Here is a 16,689-nt window from a genome sequence, read left to right as displayed (position 1 = left end):
ATAAACATAATATAATTAGAAAAATAGTAAAAAATTGATGGAAAATGTAAAGGTTCTCAGAAGGACGAGAAAGAGACATTTCAAAATAAAGAATAATTATCCTAAGATAAAAAAAAATCACTCTTTATAATACATCTATTATTTTAAAAATTTTAAAAAAAATTTAGTTTTTGATGAGTTTAAGATGAAAGGAAAGCAGAAAACAAACTTACCGATATGACGTAAATTAAAATAAACATGTGTTAAAATTAGATATACTAATCTAAGAGTTAACAAAAATTGTTAAATAGATATTGCAAAAAGATTCTATAAAAACGTAGTAAATAAATCTCATATTATTTAATGCATGTAATTAATTGCACCACAAATAAATTTATCAACATTAACATCAAGTGAGATATATTATGTGCACAAAGCAAATAATTCCAAATCTACCTACTTTTCTCCTCAGTCCTTTTGACAAATGAAAATGTAAAAGAAACATCGATTTAGCTGAAAGATATGATGTATGACGTTAAAGGGAGATAGAAACGATGTTTCTCTGTAATCACAATTTTTTTTTCTTTCGATTTTTCATTCCCTCCCCCGAATCGAGTCGATGACCGGTGGACCCCCACCCTCTTTCCCAGCCTGGGATCATGATAATCACGGCATCAAAATGAACTTTTTTTTTTCTCATTGAAGTTGATAGATATAATAACTCTTTGTTAAAAATAAATAATATATATATATTTATTTCAATAAACTTTTCTTCAAATGAAGTATGAAATGTAAAATGAATATTAACGTCTAAAATTTACAATTTCTAAGCAAAATATCGAATAAAAAGTCCTTCCGGGGGAAAGTATCTTAAGATATTTAAAAACAAATGTTAAAAATAAACAATCTGGCTAAAAAATAAAAAAAATACGTGCTTATACATTTTTGTGTGGACGAAATACTTAAGAAATGTTTGCTACGAAAAGTTTCATGAAAATAAAAAATAAAAAATTATATAAAGGAAATGAAAACCAACGAAACTGCATAAATAGAAACTCAATTTTTATACAAATCTAGTAATTCTTTGAAATTCACAGGTGAAATGTTATTATAATTTTATATATTTATAAATAAAAAATGCTTGTTTTTATTATTTTTGCATATACAAAATGCATTATTTTTTATGCATTTCTTTTTCTATTGTAATGTTACACTACTTGATATGGCAGACCAAAGTTCAACATTTTGAGTAGCTCGGTTGAGTAGTTCGCAAGAAATAACAATTTAAAACTCGATTTTTTAAAACAATAAGGAGCATTTTTAAAACACTTATTTCTCCTAACTATTTTAACGCTTTGTTTCAAACTTTGACTTTATGATATTGAAACTACGAAGTTAAATATGTTGGAATAAATTTATACATTACAACTAAAAATATAGTATATAGGATAATAGTTTTTGCATTTATTTGCCATATTTTTTTTGACTGAATTAAAATTCTTACCATCACTTAAAAATCTCTTTTACAAACTTTTTTTAAAAATTTTCTACCGTAATGTTATTCTACTTAATATAGCAAAACGATGTTCAACATTTTGAATAACTCGGTTGAGTAATTCGCAAGAAATAGCAATTTAAAACTCGATTTTTTTTAAAAACAATAATTGGCAATTTTAAAACACCTATTTCTCGATAACTATTTTGACGCTTTGTTTTAAACTTTGACTTTATGGGTTTACAACCACGAAGTTAAATATATTGGAATAAATTTATACATTACAACTAAAAATATAGTATATAGGATAATAGTTTTTGACTTTATTTGCTATATTTTTTTGACTGAATTAACATTCTTGCCCGCACTTAAAAATTTCTTTTAAAAATTTTTTTTTTTCATTTTCTCTTAATTTCTCGTAATGTTATATTACCTAATATGGTAAAACGATGTTACTCGGTTGAGTAGTTCGTAGGAAATAGCAATTTAAAACTCGATTGTTTAAAACAACGAAGAAAAAATTTAAAATATCTATTTCTCTATAACTATTTTGTTGATTTGTTTCAAATTTTGGCACTATAAAATTAAAAAAAATAATGAATATAATTTGGTAAAACTGATCTTGCAATGTTTCAGAACAAACAATAATAGGTAAAACATATTTAACAACCACTCTAGACAGTTGTAATTAATAGGCTAACAGTACGAAATTTGAAGTCTATCGAATTAGAGAGTGCGAAGTAAGTTTAAATATTTCCTAAAATCTCATTAAAATATAAATTTGAATTTTTTTTGTTGAAAAAAATATGATTAAATCAAATAGTAAAGCAGCTGTTCAGGTGAAATTGTACCTTATGTTTATATGCAATTCAAATATAAATAAATTATAATTTCATAAGTATATCACAGGACCCTTCAACATGCCAGGATTTATGCTGCAAAATATTAAGTTACAACTGTTTGACTGAGCTGAATTTGAAATCTAATTACTCCTGCAATATTTTGCAAAGAAAAAAAAATTGGTCTTTTTTGCAATGCTTTAAAATCTAATGCAATTTGAACGGTTGAAGAAAAAAAATGTCTACAGAGTACAGACATAAAATTATTTGGATGTTTCAAATTAATATTTGATACATTGACAGGTAAATGGTTACATTAAAATAATAAAATATAAGAAAATGTTTCATTTACAATTTTTATTTCATTACAATTAAATTGGTTACGAATTTAAGGCTTTAAAATTTTAAATTTTCTAAATTTACATTAGGTGTTTTTTATTCTAATATTAAAATAAAAAACTATAAAAATAATTCATTTAAAATTTTTATTTTTGATAAAATTAAACTTTAATAAAATTAAAATTATTTTTAATAAAATAAACAAATACAAACTTTGAAGCATTGACTTCTTTTTTAAACTAACATTAAGCGTTTTTATTCTATTTTTTAAATTAAAATAATATAAAGAATATTTAAATTAACATTTTTACGCTTATCAAAATTAAACTAATTACGAATTTGAATTATTATTATTATTATAAAATATTTTCTAATAAAATTAATGCATAAATTAATTACTATTAATTAATAATAATTTATTATTCAGTAATTTTAATTTTATAATAAGTTTTGCCCACGCAAAGTTTTGTCCGGCTAAGTTTCGGAAGCGAAGATTTATCCCATTATCGTTTTTCAAATGTTAAAAACCTTGAGACTATCATCTATGTTAAAATTAAACTAATTATGAATTTGAATTATTAAAATTATGCAATTTATACAATAGTTTCTAATAAAATTAATGCATAAATTAATTATACTTTGATATTAAATATTAATTTTATTATTTAGTAATTTTAATCTTATAATAAGTTTTGCCCTCGCAAAGTTTTGTCCGGCTAAGTTTCGGAAGCGAAGATATGTCCCATTATCGTTTTTCGAATGTTAAAAACCTTGAGACTATCATCCGTGTTAAAATTAAACTAATTATGAATTTGAATTATTAAAATTATGCTATTTATAAAATAGTTTCTAATAAAATTAATGCATAAATTAATCATAATTTAACATTAAATATTAATTTTATAATTTATTATTTAGTAATTTTAATTTTATAATAAGTTTTGCCCTCGCAAAGTTTTGTCCAGCTAAGTTTCGGAAGTGAAGATTTCTCCCATTATCATATTTCGAATGTTAAAAACCTTGAGACTATCATCTATCATTTGATAAACACAATTTTTATTTGCTTTACAGAATGATAATAAAGAAACACAAATGAAATTTTTTGATCAGAAACTATGACAGTCGCAACATCCATTATAAAGATCTGACTACTCAGTTTAGTTTTAAAAAAAAGATACTAAATCATGACTAACCCCCTTCTGAAGCATATAATATTCTTTAGTTCCGTTAATAAACGTATGCGATTTGCTGTACGCCTATTTTCATACATACCTATCATTTTATATAGACAAAAGAAATCGAAAGTTACAAATTTTTATTTAAACGTGCTATTGTAGACTGTTTAACAACCGTCATGACGAGTCGAAATCCCCCAAACTATAATTTAAACTAAATTAAGACATCAATTTGGCTCTATCTTCTTTTTTTTCTCAAGATTAAGGTATTCCGTTAAGATTTGTGCTTTTAAAAATAGAGGTTACAGCCGTGGGTTTCGCTTTTTTTTCTCCACCTAATCTTCTATGCTAATATCCAGGTAGAATAGTTCACAAAAAACAAGGGACTTTAGTATTTTTCTTGAGTGATATAGCTGATATAGCTTTAAATTTTTCATTCTTTTCTTCAATTCCTACAATTAGTTCACACTCTATATAACTATATATATTTATATATCTTGACAAAATTTTTTTAACTTGTAGGGGAGGACACTTGATGTTAATGCAGTTTTTTCAAATATTAATTCATTAATTAAATTTAATTAATTAATTTTATTTTAATATGGGAGAAAAACATTTATCTTACATAAGATAATATCGAACGTATTCAGTAATATGTATCTACATATTTATATTAATTGTAATTATTTAATAAAAACTAACCAGCAGAAATCGATAAGTAGAAAAGTACATAAAAAACACGACTGATTTTTCACGGGTTATGAGAACTAGATGATATAGCTGAGATAGATTTCGAGTATTTAATCTATTTTTTCTATATTTAATCCATTTTTTCACTATTAATCTCTTTAGGATTCTCAGTTGAACGTTAGTAGTCGTAAACCCAAAAATTGGTTCGGCTGTTCAACGACGGTTATAAAAAAAATTAAATTAAAAGAATCAGTAGTATTTATATACGTCGGAAAATATCAAAAGGTCAAAAAATAAAAAGATTTAAAAAAAAAACGTGAAACTGAAAAGTTTAAAAGCTGCAAAACTAATTCAAAATTTAAAAATAAGACGGGGCATGTTTCGCGTTTTTAGACATCAAAGAACTTGGCAACAGAAAATCAAAAATCATTGCTAATAGTTTTTGTTAAACTTATTTACAAGACGCAAAAAAAAAAAAAAAAAAAAAGATTGTTTACATCAATAACTATTTCTCATCAGAATATTCTTCAAACAGTTCAAATGAAATGTATTCACTTTTATATTCAATTGTTTCTATTCACCTATTCATATTTTTCATATATTCACACATTTGATATTTTTCCATTCGATAGCTTTTGCATCAGGGGAGTGAGCGTCAGTAGCTTAATGGAATAAAAGAGATAGACACATTAAGGATATTACAGAATAATACATTATTCTCGGAGTAAATTGCGGCACGAAACACTGCATTTCAAATTTCCGCAGTTTTGAAATTCCGCAATTTTAAAATTAAATTGCAAAACCAGTCATTTGACTATAGCTTTAGTTTGAGTATTAATAAAGGTGGATACTATCTAATGGAAAAATATTTCACGTTTACATCTCGAATTTTTTTTTAATTAAAAGAATCAGCTATTTTAAGCCAAAAGATATCAAAAGGTCAAAATTTAAATTGCGTTTGGCATTCTAACATAAATTATCAATGAATGATTTATAATTTAAAATAATAGATGCCGAACAAATTTAAAATAATAGCTGTCGGAAGAATGCCAAAGTTGAGTGCAGTTCTTGAGTTAAATTCAAATGGATTTTTAAAGTAAAATAATTGCTACCTGTATGTCGACTTATAGAGTGCAACGTGCGAGGGGTGAAAATTTTTTGAAAACAGCGGTGGGCGTTGAAAGCGGTAGCTTTGTTTAATATAGAGAGATTGCAATTTCTTTTTATTTGAAAGAAAAAACACAATCGTCCGAAATATATTGAAGTATTTCAAGATTTCATCCGGCATAGCTGAGAAAATCAGAAAGCAAGAAAATTATTATTTTGTGTCGGAAAAGATCAAAAGTCCTGTACTTTAATCGCACATAGTATTCTAATAGAAAAATAAATGTACTAAAACAATAATAATAGGAATTGAATTGAAAAGAGGAAGGATATCAATGTAGATGACTACGTTTGTTTCAGATCTAAATAAATACAAATCTGTTCAAAAGAGTTGCGTTTTTAATTTAGGTAGGTACTTTTTTTATTTACGTCAATCTAGAGCTGCACAATGGGCTATTGATTATTTTATTTTAGGTATAAACATAAAAAGCTCGGGCGACAAGAATTTTCAGAAACAGCAATGGCGGTGGCGACGATAGCAATAACGTTTTTTAGATAATGTAGATAATTACACTGAGAAAAAAGTATTGTCAAAACTTCCTGAATATCGTAAAATTAAATTGTATTTCTGGCTAGAGGGGAACACCAAAAATATAAATGTTTTTTAAATCATCATAATTTTTGATCCATTAAAAAAGTTGGGTCCGTTAACGGACCCTTCACAAAATAATTTATCTTTTAATCGGACCCTTCACTAATTTGTTTATCTTCATTACTGTTTTGTTAATCGAATAAACCCTTTCCAGGAAGGGAGGGGGGAAAGAAAGACATGTAAACGAACTAAATTTTGTCTTCGGCAGACACCTCTTCCTTTATTCGTCCGAAATGAATATTCTGCGTTCAGCAGTATAGGCTAAATACCAAATATTTTTATGCTGCATCTCTCATTTAGTAGCAGCAATTTCTGTTTAATTTTTAAAATTTTGTTTCTTTAATTATAATTTCACAGTGTTGAGCATAATCTTGTATGTCTTTACAATTTAAAAACTCCTTGAAAAAGTTTTTTTGCAATAACGGACCCTATTTGCACATATTCACAAAAGCAGGACCCTGGTTGAAAGAACGTGACTTAACGTTTATTTTATATTCACAAATGACGAGTAATTTTTTCACAATTTTACAAAAATGGACCTTTCACAAAATCACAAAATGTCTGGACAGACCCCTGATATATATATATTTATGCGATACCTTATGCGAACAACTTTACAGCGGTGGATCATTACTTATTATACTGTGAACAATGCTTATGTGTTTCTTCATGTTCATGTTAAGTGCAACTTTTCTTCGATCGTGATAAAAGAATATTTATTTATTTTATTATCATTATTTTGAAGATTTCGTTATGATATTTTTTTAGCTATCTTTATTGAACCATTAGTTATTATATTTTTTTACCATTTCCTTCTTTCTATATTCACAGTTGCTTTTAACATTAGAGACACTGAGCTAGAAAGACGGAAGGAACCAGTTTGTGGCCTTTCCCAGATTGTTTGTGGGTAGGTCAACTAAGCATCCAAAATCCTAAAATATAATCGTAATTAATTTAATAAAAACATATTAAACCTTAGCAATTTTTTATGATTAATTTTTTCCCCGTAGAAAACTATTCTACGATAGTTTTTTTTTTAAAGCTTATATTATTTGGACAAAATTCTAATTAGTTATGCCGCATGTCTACTGAAAATTACTGTAATCGAGTAAAAAAATACTGATTCGTTAAGAAATATTCATTTTGACATAATTTTGTGGATCAAATATCAAAATAAAATTGAAGACTTTGAGGTGGTGAATGCTTAGCACGCTCAGTCAGCATGAAAAGTCAGAAATACTCAACACTTTCAGTGAGTTATTTTTCGAATTACAGAGCAACAAAACACGAGAGGGGTTGAATTTGGCCCAATCCGTCTTTCTAGTGTTAAAATAAATGCAAATGTTTTCTAAAAAAGACCGGAATTCTGCAAGAAATAGGTGATTACAATGGCTAATTTCCGTGAAGAGCTGGCTGCTTTTGTTTAGTACATTTCATTTGCTCATGCATGCCGAAACAATGAGGTGTTGCGGCATACTTAAAATCACTAGCCAGTTTATTTTGTCTAAAATTCCAAACGGTCGTCTTCTTCCGTATCTAAGTACTTTTTTTAAAAAATAAAATCGTGTTTTCTTTTTTCACACTCTATTTTGTTTAGAAACTTTTTTGCCAACTAATTTTCACCTAAGTGGTGTTTCACAAAATGTTCCATGACACCAAAATCAAAGACAGTTCCTGGTATAAAGAAACACCTAGAATGTTCTTTTGCACTATTTGGTGTAAAGAAGCTGCCAACATGTTTCTTATTAACCAACACTAAATCTTATATTAAAGAAAGATAAGATATGATACATATAAAAATCAGTAAAGTCACCTTTATGATACAATCTGAAGCAAGAATCATACATTTAGGATGCCTATATTTCTTAAAATAAAGTTAAGTTAGTTTGTTAATCAAACATATACACAAACAGAATATTAATATGAATTCGAACAAGTGAATGGAAGTTAAATATTGAAAAATTATTTTATACAATTTACAGATTTATTTAAATCCTATGAGAACATAAATATCTTTATTACATAACTAAAACAGATAAAAAATAGGAAAACATTGGAATAATAAGATTTTTATTTTGCCCTCGATGTGCAGTAAAAAAAAATCGATTATTATTTGTTTTTCACCTTGCAGGTACCATTTACTATGTGTAGAGAAAGTCAATATGGCTCAATTATTCGCCAGTCAGTCCACGAAACGAATTCCCACCAATAGACAAACTAACCTTTTTTTTTTTAATTTCCAATGAGCTGCACAATTAGTCTTGCCGATGAGCAGACCTAGTGCTTTCTCCAGAAGTGGTATCCACTTTTTCAGGACCACCACAATGGGTGAGATACCGTTGGCCATGTTAATTTGGACGTCTAGTTTCTGCCACACTAGATGGCAGCACCGAGACTCTATTTGGATGCTGAAGTGCACTAGGACAGACAACTAACCAAATGTCACAAAATTAACGAAACAGAAAATAAATTCAGATGTTCGTTTTCATCAGATTTTTGATGTCTAAAATGAAAAACTTGCCCGAAAGTAAAATTTTTTAAACCGGGAATTTAAATGTCCTGCAAGCTTAAATGACGAAAAGATTATCCTAAATTGAAATGCAAAGTTTTAGGATTAAAACTAAATAATCCCGCAAGCTTAAAAAGTAAATGTAGAATCATAGTTTAAATATTATACAAAGTTAAATACGGTATCAAAGTTAAATGTAAGATAAAAAAATTAACAGAAAGATAAACGACGAACTGTGTATTCATTCACCAGAGTTATTATAAGTTATTATATTATTATTTTTAATTTATGTCACGATTTAAATTTTCGATATGATAATGAGAGGTATATGAATTAAATATTTAACAACACACTTCCAATATTATCTTTTTAATCAGACATATCCATTCATGCGATTCGTCGTGTGACCATCACAATTTATTCATTTATTTTAAGCGTGCCGAATTTAATTACATAGGCAGATTAATGGGATTAATGCGGGGTCTATTGTAGTGTAAATTTCTGTTGTTGAAGCTTTGAGGCGTTTAATTTTTGAAGATAGAGAACTCTAACTAGAGATGAGTCATAACCAGGGGTCTACAAAACTAAAAATTTCCAGGTGTCAAGACTATCTTCTTATGCACCATATTATGAAATGAAATGTAGTATAATCACTTTTCACTTTATGAAATTATATGATGATAAAATTTTTAATTTAGTATTGAGTGAAAATAAATAAATAGACTGGTCAGAATAAGTAAAGTGACACAGTTATTGTTCGTATTCCTAACATGGGCATTGGCTATATAAAAAATGTTCATAATGTAAATTCATAATTTTGAATGTAGATAACGGTAATGTAGATAGCTTAAAACAACGTTAATGAGATGAAGGAGTTATAAAAGCCTTCTGTTTTTTTATTAATTCGATACAATATAGCAAAGCAATAGAGGCATACTACACGTTGCAATTTGTTCCTTTTAACTTGATACTAAACATGTCGTTTTTATTTAAAAAGTTCCACTTTAGATCATCAATCTCTATCGAGAAAAGAAAGGAGAGATTTTAATCTTTCTAACTGCCTTTTCATGAATGACTAATTTTGGATCATGATCATCGTTTTTCAGTTATATAAAAATGGCTGTTAGGCGTATTATGAGAACTGGAAGGGGGAAAGCAAGAAAACAGCTGAAAATTCAAAACCGACGCTAAACCAAAGCAATAACAGAAGTAATAAGAATTCTTAACAGGCTGTAGTGTTCTGTACAGCTCAAAAAAGTCCTGTTATTGTGTACTGTGTCAACAAAAAAAAAAAAGCACTTAGACTTGATACAGTGTAATACATGCCGTGTTTGGGTGCTTGAAGAGTGTAGTGGCCTTAGAAGAAAAGTTAAAAAAAACTATTTTTTAAGTCTACCTCTAAATATTGATTAAAGTCTTACATGATTGGGTCATGATCATCGATTTTCATGATCATCGATTGGGTCATGATCATCGATTCATCGATTTTTGTTAAAATGACCATTGGACGTATTATGGGAACAACAAGAAAAGTGGAACAGTAAGAAACCAGTTGCCAAGTTGACAAATATAGGAGAAAAATACCGAGAAAACATGGATAAAGATATAAGGATTTTTCAAAGGAGAATTTTGTTTAAAAAAAATATTAAAGAAGTTTCTTTATATAAATAAAAGTATACAAAGAAATACACAATAAAGAATATAAAATAAAGAACATTAAGGAAAGGATATAATATCGTCATCAGCTCACACGATTGTATCCAAGAAAAGAGTGCTTTCTGCTATTGTATTAATATAGCCAAAGAAAAATATATCAATACTATCGTGTGAAGAGCACCAAAGAAATTGAAACGAAAATAGAACTTACTGAGCAAAAAATGTAAAATGAAACAAACAATGCAAATAAAACAATCAAGCAAAATATAGCAAAAACAAGCAAAATTAAAATTCGATAAAATGTAAAATGAAACACAAAATGTAATATATAAAGCGGGTAGCAAATTCAAATGTACTTACACTTATCAGCATTTTTCAAAAATCATTTCAAATGTTTTCGTAACCAAGTTTGCCAGATTACAAAGTAAGAAAATATAAGCAGAAATGGAGGATGAACGGATCAACTTAAGGCGCGATCTTACTGAAGTGCAGAAGCGCGTTTGGTTTGCTAGTTATTTGGATTGTCCCGAATCTGGATGTGCGCAAGGTAATAATATTATACTGGTTAATTCAAAGTTTATAATTAATGAGGTCGAATAACTATAAAACTTTGATAGTAATAAGATTGAATTATAATAATAAAATTTTTACATTGATGATTTTAGAGAAATTATTAATATTCAATATAAAAAATTTATTTAAAAAAATTCTTTATTAAATGTCAGAAGATTTTTAGTCATAGATTTAACCGAATTGGATTTGCACATGCTAAAAATCTAAATTTAGTTAACAAAGAAATTTTTAATTTTTAATTATAACAATAATATTAGCTCAACAATTTTATATAGAATTTAATTATATTAATTGGCCGTTGTTTTTCTCAAATTTTGGAAGAGTTTGTATATTTGTTTTTTTTGATAAATAAGCACAATTACGAATTATTTTAATCCTATTTATTTGATTGAAAATGGTATTTAAATAATTTTTCTAGAAACATTAGAATTCCTTTTAATAATAATTTCGTTTATCTTATAAATCAACAATGCAGGTCTTTTCTTGTTTTTTAACACTTAAATCCGAAAAATTAAAATTAATATTATCGACATGATTACAGAGCAAGATTAATTCCTTGGTGGAAAATTTTTATTTAACTATATTGCATAATTTTGAAAATTAAAGATAATTAAATCATCAATAAATCTAAAAGCAAATTTAATATTACGAGTATAAATGTTTTTCCAAATAGTGTAAAAATAAGTTAGCAGAAAGTGTTGAATAATTAGATCTTTGTAGTAATAAATATTTTTGAACAAAATTATGTTCTCCATTGTAAAGGTAGTTTATTAAAATTAATTAATTTAAATGTAAGATAGTTATTAAAAATATTAATTAGAATTTCCCAATAATCAAAACCGCAATTAAGGATATTTTTATAATCAGTACTAATTACTCAAAAGAACATAATTTAGTTTAGAAAGGGGGAAGCTATTAAAGAAATCTTGGAAATCATAAGTTGCAATAGAATTAATTTTATTTTGTTTAATAAATTCTAAAATAAGTTGATTATTAGTGATAATCCAAAAAAAAAAACCTTCTTTAATGATATTGTTAATAATTTTACTTAGGTAGTTACAGAAAATAGTGCCAGGTTTAGTTAGGTAAGAATTAGACCCACAAGTGGTTGTTCTAAATTTAATGGGAATTTCAATGAAATTTCGGACTGTTTCAACATATCGAGCATACTGAAACATATCGATCAGAAAAATTCAGGACTGGAATAAAAATTGCAACAAGTTGATATTCAAATAAATTCAGGAACAATATTAGAAACATAATTCATAATTAAGAAGATATTTAAAGAAAATAAGAAACAATAGTTATGAAGTAAAAATCAAAAAATTCGAAAAGTTAACACTAAATTTTGTTTGAAAGAAGTCAACATATTTGAGTCATTATTAACAAAACTGGGTGCAAGACATGTTGATATTAGATAAAAAAAAATTTGATGTTAAATATAATAAAAAAAAACACGTAAATTTATAAATATAATCATTCTTCCCTTATGGACTATCCTCTTAATCCGATTTGGGTGTGCAGTGGTTAGTAGGATCTCCCTAAATTAACAAATATACGGGTGACGGTTTTCCAATCCAGCGGCTTTTAACGACCCGCTCTTCTGTTTGGCCTTTTTCTCTTTTAAATAAAGAAAAACGTGATTTTTTAGTTCACGTAACAAATTTTAAAAGAAATAGCCACTGGATTTCGAATTAGCGTTCGAGTATAACTCGTTTATGTCATGTTTTTATTTGATATTATGTTGTCTTGTAATGTTAAATTAAAAACAAAAACTTAAAAAATATCTTGAAAAAAAATCAGTATATTTAAATTAAATGATAACACACTAAAATGTCATTTTTATGACTGAAAAAAACTGGATGTCATATTAAACAAAAATAACCAATATCCAAAAAACTGGACATACGAAAGCATGTTTCCAACATGTTAAAGAAATTGTTTTATTTGAATCATAAATCTGAAAATCGTTAGATACAAAATGGGAAGTTATAAGATTGAAAATGAAAAATTTGCATCGTTGGCAAATTTTAATTTTAAAAATCTAATTATGAATACAATATTTTTAGGGAAGTAATTAAGTACCATATATTCAGTGCTTTACATTATTGAACTATCCAATTGAATAAAAAATTCTCCTTAAAAAGAACAAAGCAAGTGTTTAATGCTTCTGACATTAAATGATATTTGTAAAAATTGATAATTTTTTTAAAGAAAAACTACAAACTGGAATTATAAACTACATATGGAATTTAGAAAAAAAAATATATATATATAGATAAAATATTCATAGATAAAATTGTGGATTTTCGTGTTAAAAAGAACGTTGAATATATTTAAATAAATACTGGAATCACTTACTTTCATTTTTTTTCTATTATAAATCTATGAAAGATTTATCCATAAAATAGCAAACTTTTGCTCATAAATTTATTCCCAAGAAATCACAATTAAAACTCATCAATTTAAATAAAAGAAGAAAAAAAAACTATTTTCAATCTTTTAGTAAGAAGAACGATCAGAGGCTGGTTTAAAAACAAAATTTCCGTTTATTAATATTTTTGAAAATTTGTTTTAATACATTACAGCGTAGCAAATAGTATACTTATAAAAAAAGCGTAAAAGATCATTTTTTTTAAATAAATAGTAATAATATTAGCAGAAACGAGTAGATACGAGTGGAAACGAGTACTTCATAAATCTTTGAATTAAAATTGAATCTAATCTTTAAACAAAAGATGAATCTAATCTTCGAATTAAAATCTGAAACGATAACGATATGAAATACTTTCATAATAGAGCACAAATTCGTTATCTTCATTCAAGTCATTTATGTTTTAAAATGGCAACGAAATCAATTGAAATAAAATAGTAAAACCACAAATATATTTTCCATAATTTGATAAATCACAAACCCATTTATATTCCAAAATATAAGAATACAGTTGAATCTAAATTAAAAACCGAAACAATAACAACGTCTAATGATTCCATTATACAGCACAATCATAATCACTCTTCAATACCTGCACGTAACAGCGAGAAAAGCATATATTCATAAAATAGTAAAACTAAAGATATATGGTCTATAATTTTTTAACAATTTTGTTAAATTTAAATCATTAAAAAATCGCACTTTATCTTCAAGAAAAAAGACAAGAATCAAAGTTAAATAAAAACTTAAATTTTTAAGGTAAAATCGAATGTAATTTTTTGTTTTATTGTAATCTAATCTTAATATATTAAAATTGAAACTATTTTTAAATTAATATTGAATCTAATCTTTACATTAAATTCTGAGACTCTAACGATATAAAATAAATTTATAATAAAGCACTATCTCAGTTACATTTCAAATCACCCAAATTCTAAAACAGCAACGAAAGCAAGTGAAATAAAATAGTATAACTACAAATATATCATAAATTTCATAAATTTCAATTCTATTTATCTTCTAAAATATGCAAAAATATTGCTGAATTTAAATTAAGAACTGAAATTGGCAACGTCTAATAATTCCATTATACAGCGCAACCACAATCACTCTTCAATAGATACAAGTAACAACGACAAAGGCAAATATTTATAAGATAGTAAAATTAAGGATATATTTTCTATAATTCATCAGCAATTTTGTTAAATTTAAATCATAAATAAAACTCAATTTATCTTCAATAAGAAAACAAGTATCAAAAATTCAATGAAAACCAAAATTTTTAGAATAAAATCGAATATGATCTTTTTTTTATTTTAATCTAATATTTGTATTAAAGTTGAACACAATCTTTAAATTAAAATTGAATCGAATCTCTAACGATAACGATAATGAAACTCTAACGATATGAAATAAGTTCATAATAAAGTACTATCTCAATTATCCTTCAAATCATCTACATTCTAAAACAGCAACGTAAGCAATTGAAATAAATTACTGAAACTACAAATACATTTTCAATAAATTCATAAATCACATTTCCATTTATCTTCTAAAATATACAAAAAAAAGACAATTGAATTTAAATTAAAAACCGAAACAATAACAAAGTCTAATAATTCCATTATACAGAACAATTATAGTTACTATTTAATACATACACGTAACAGCGACAGAAGCAAATATTTATAGAATGGTAAAACTAAAGATATATTGTCTATAACTCATAAACAATTTCGTTAAATTTAAATCATTAGTAAAACTCAATTTAACTTCTACAAAAAATGACAAATATCAAAAAACAAATAAAAAAAAGAATTTTTAAGATAAAATTGAATATAATATCTTTTGTTTTATTCTAATCTAATCCTTATATTAAAATTAAACATGATCTTTAAATTAAAATTGAATCTGTTTCTAAATTAAAATTGAATCGAAACTCTAACGATAACGATAATGAAACTCTAACAATATAAAATAAGTTCATAATAAAGTACTGTCTCAATTACCCTTCAAATCATCTACATTCTAAAACAGCAACGTAAGCAATTGAAACAAATTACTAAAACTACAAATATATTTTCCATAATTTCATAAATTACGATTCCATTTATCTTCTAAAATATACAAATTTTTTCTGTTGATTTTAAATTAAAAAGTGAAACAATGACAACGTCCAATGATTCCATTATACAGCGCAATTACAATCACTATTTAATACATACACGTAACAGCGACAAAAGCAAATATTTATAAAATGGTAAAACTAAAGACATATTGTCCATAATTCATAAACAATTTCGTTAAATTTAAATCATTAATAAAACTCAATTTAACTTCTATAAAAAATGACAAGTATCAAAGAACAAATAAAAAAATAAATTTTTAAAATAAAATCGAATATAATCTCTTTTGTTTTATTGTAATCTAATCTTTATATTAAAATTAAACATGATGTTTAAATTAAAACTGAATCTATTTCTAAATTAAAATTGAATCGGATCTCTAACGATAACGATGATGAAACGAACGATATGAAATAAGTTCATAATAAAGTATTATCTCAATTATCCTTCAAATCATCGACATTCTAAAACAGCAACGTAAGGAATTGAAATAAATTACTAAAACTACAAATACATTTTCAATAAATTCATCAATCACAATTCCATTTATCTTCTAAAATATACACAAAAAAAAGACAATTGAATTTAAATTAAAAACCGAAACAATAACAATGTATAATAATTCCATTATACAGCGCAACCACCCTCTACACAATAACAGTGTTTTATTTCTGATAACATCGCATTTGCATATGATCCGCAAAAGAAGATGTGAACGTACTCACCGTTTAATCTCCCACAAAGTTAAACGAATCCTTAGGAAGGATGCCGAGGAAGAGAGCACCTAAAAACACAAGGCTAAATCGGATGAACCTTGACAATGAGTTAGCGTCCTTGAGGAAACGAGGGAGGATAGAAAACACTTCCTCACAGAGGGGCTGCTCGAATCAGAATGAACTAAAGCCTTTCCCCTCTTTTTTTCAAGTTCAATGTCGTCTGCGCCGGTGATTGGACGGATGAAGAGGATTGTCGGCATCACTTTTTCGAAAAGAACGTGCTCCAAACCATGAGGATGAGACAGATGATCAACTGTTCGGATGTGCAGCAGAGAAAGCAGAAAGAATGCGAAACAGAGAAAAAAATTGACTTTTTGTCTCGGAAGAAATCTCAATACTCCC

General features: G+C 26.4%; 1 protein-coding gene across 1 annotated transcript in view; it reads right to left on the bottom strand.

The window, feature by feature from the left end:
* LOC107457390 (uncharacterized) overlaps positions 1 to 16,468 on the bottom strand; it is a 149,541-nt gene extending 133,073 nt beyond the window's left edge. Inside the window, exon 1 of the mRNA XM_043044922.3 lies at positions 16,297 to 16,468. The gene's annotated coding sequence lies outside the window, so the exon portion shown is untranslated. The remainder of the gene's footprint in view (positions 1 to 16,296) is intronic.
* Positions 16,469 to 16,689: the final 221 nt, after the last annotated feature.

This window comes from Parasteatoda tepidariorum, chromosome 9 (genome assembly GCF_982258835.1).
Source record: "Parasteatoda tepidariorum strain Cologne lab strain chromosome 9, Ptep-v5.0, whole genome shotgun sequence".
In the NCBI taxonomy this organism is placed as follows: domain Eukaryota; kingdom Metazoa; phylum Arthropoda; class Arachnida; order Araneae; family Theridiidae; genus Parasteatoda; species Parasteatoda tepidariorum.
This window is presented reverse-complemented; position numbering and strand designations above follow the sequence as displayed.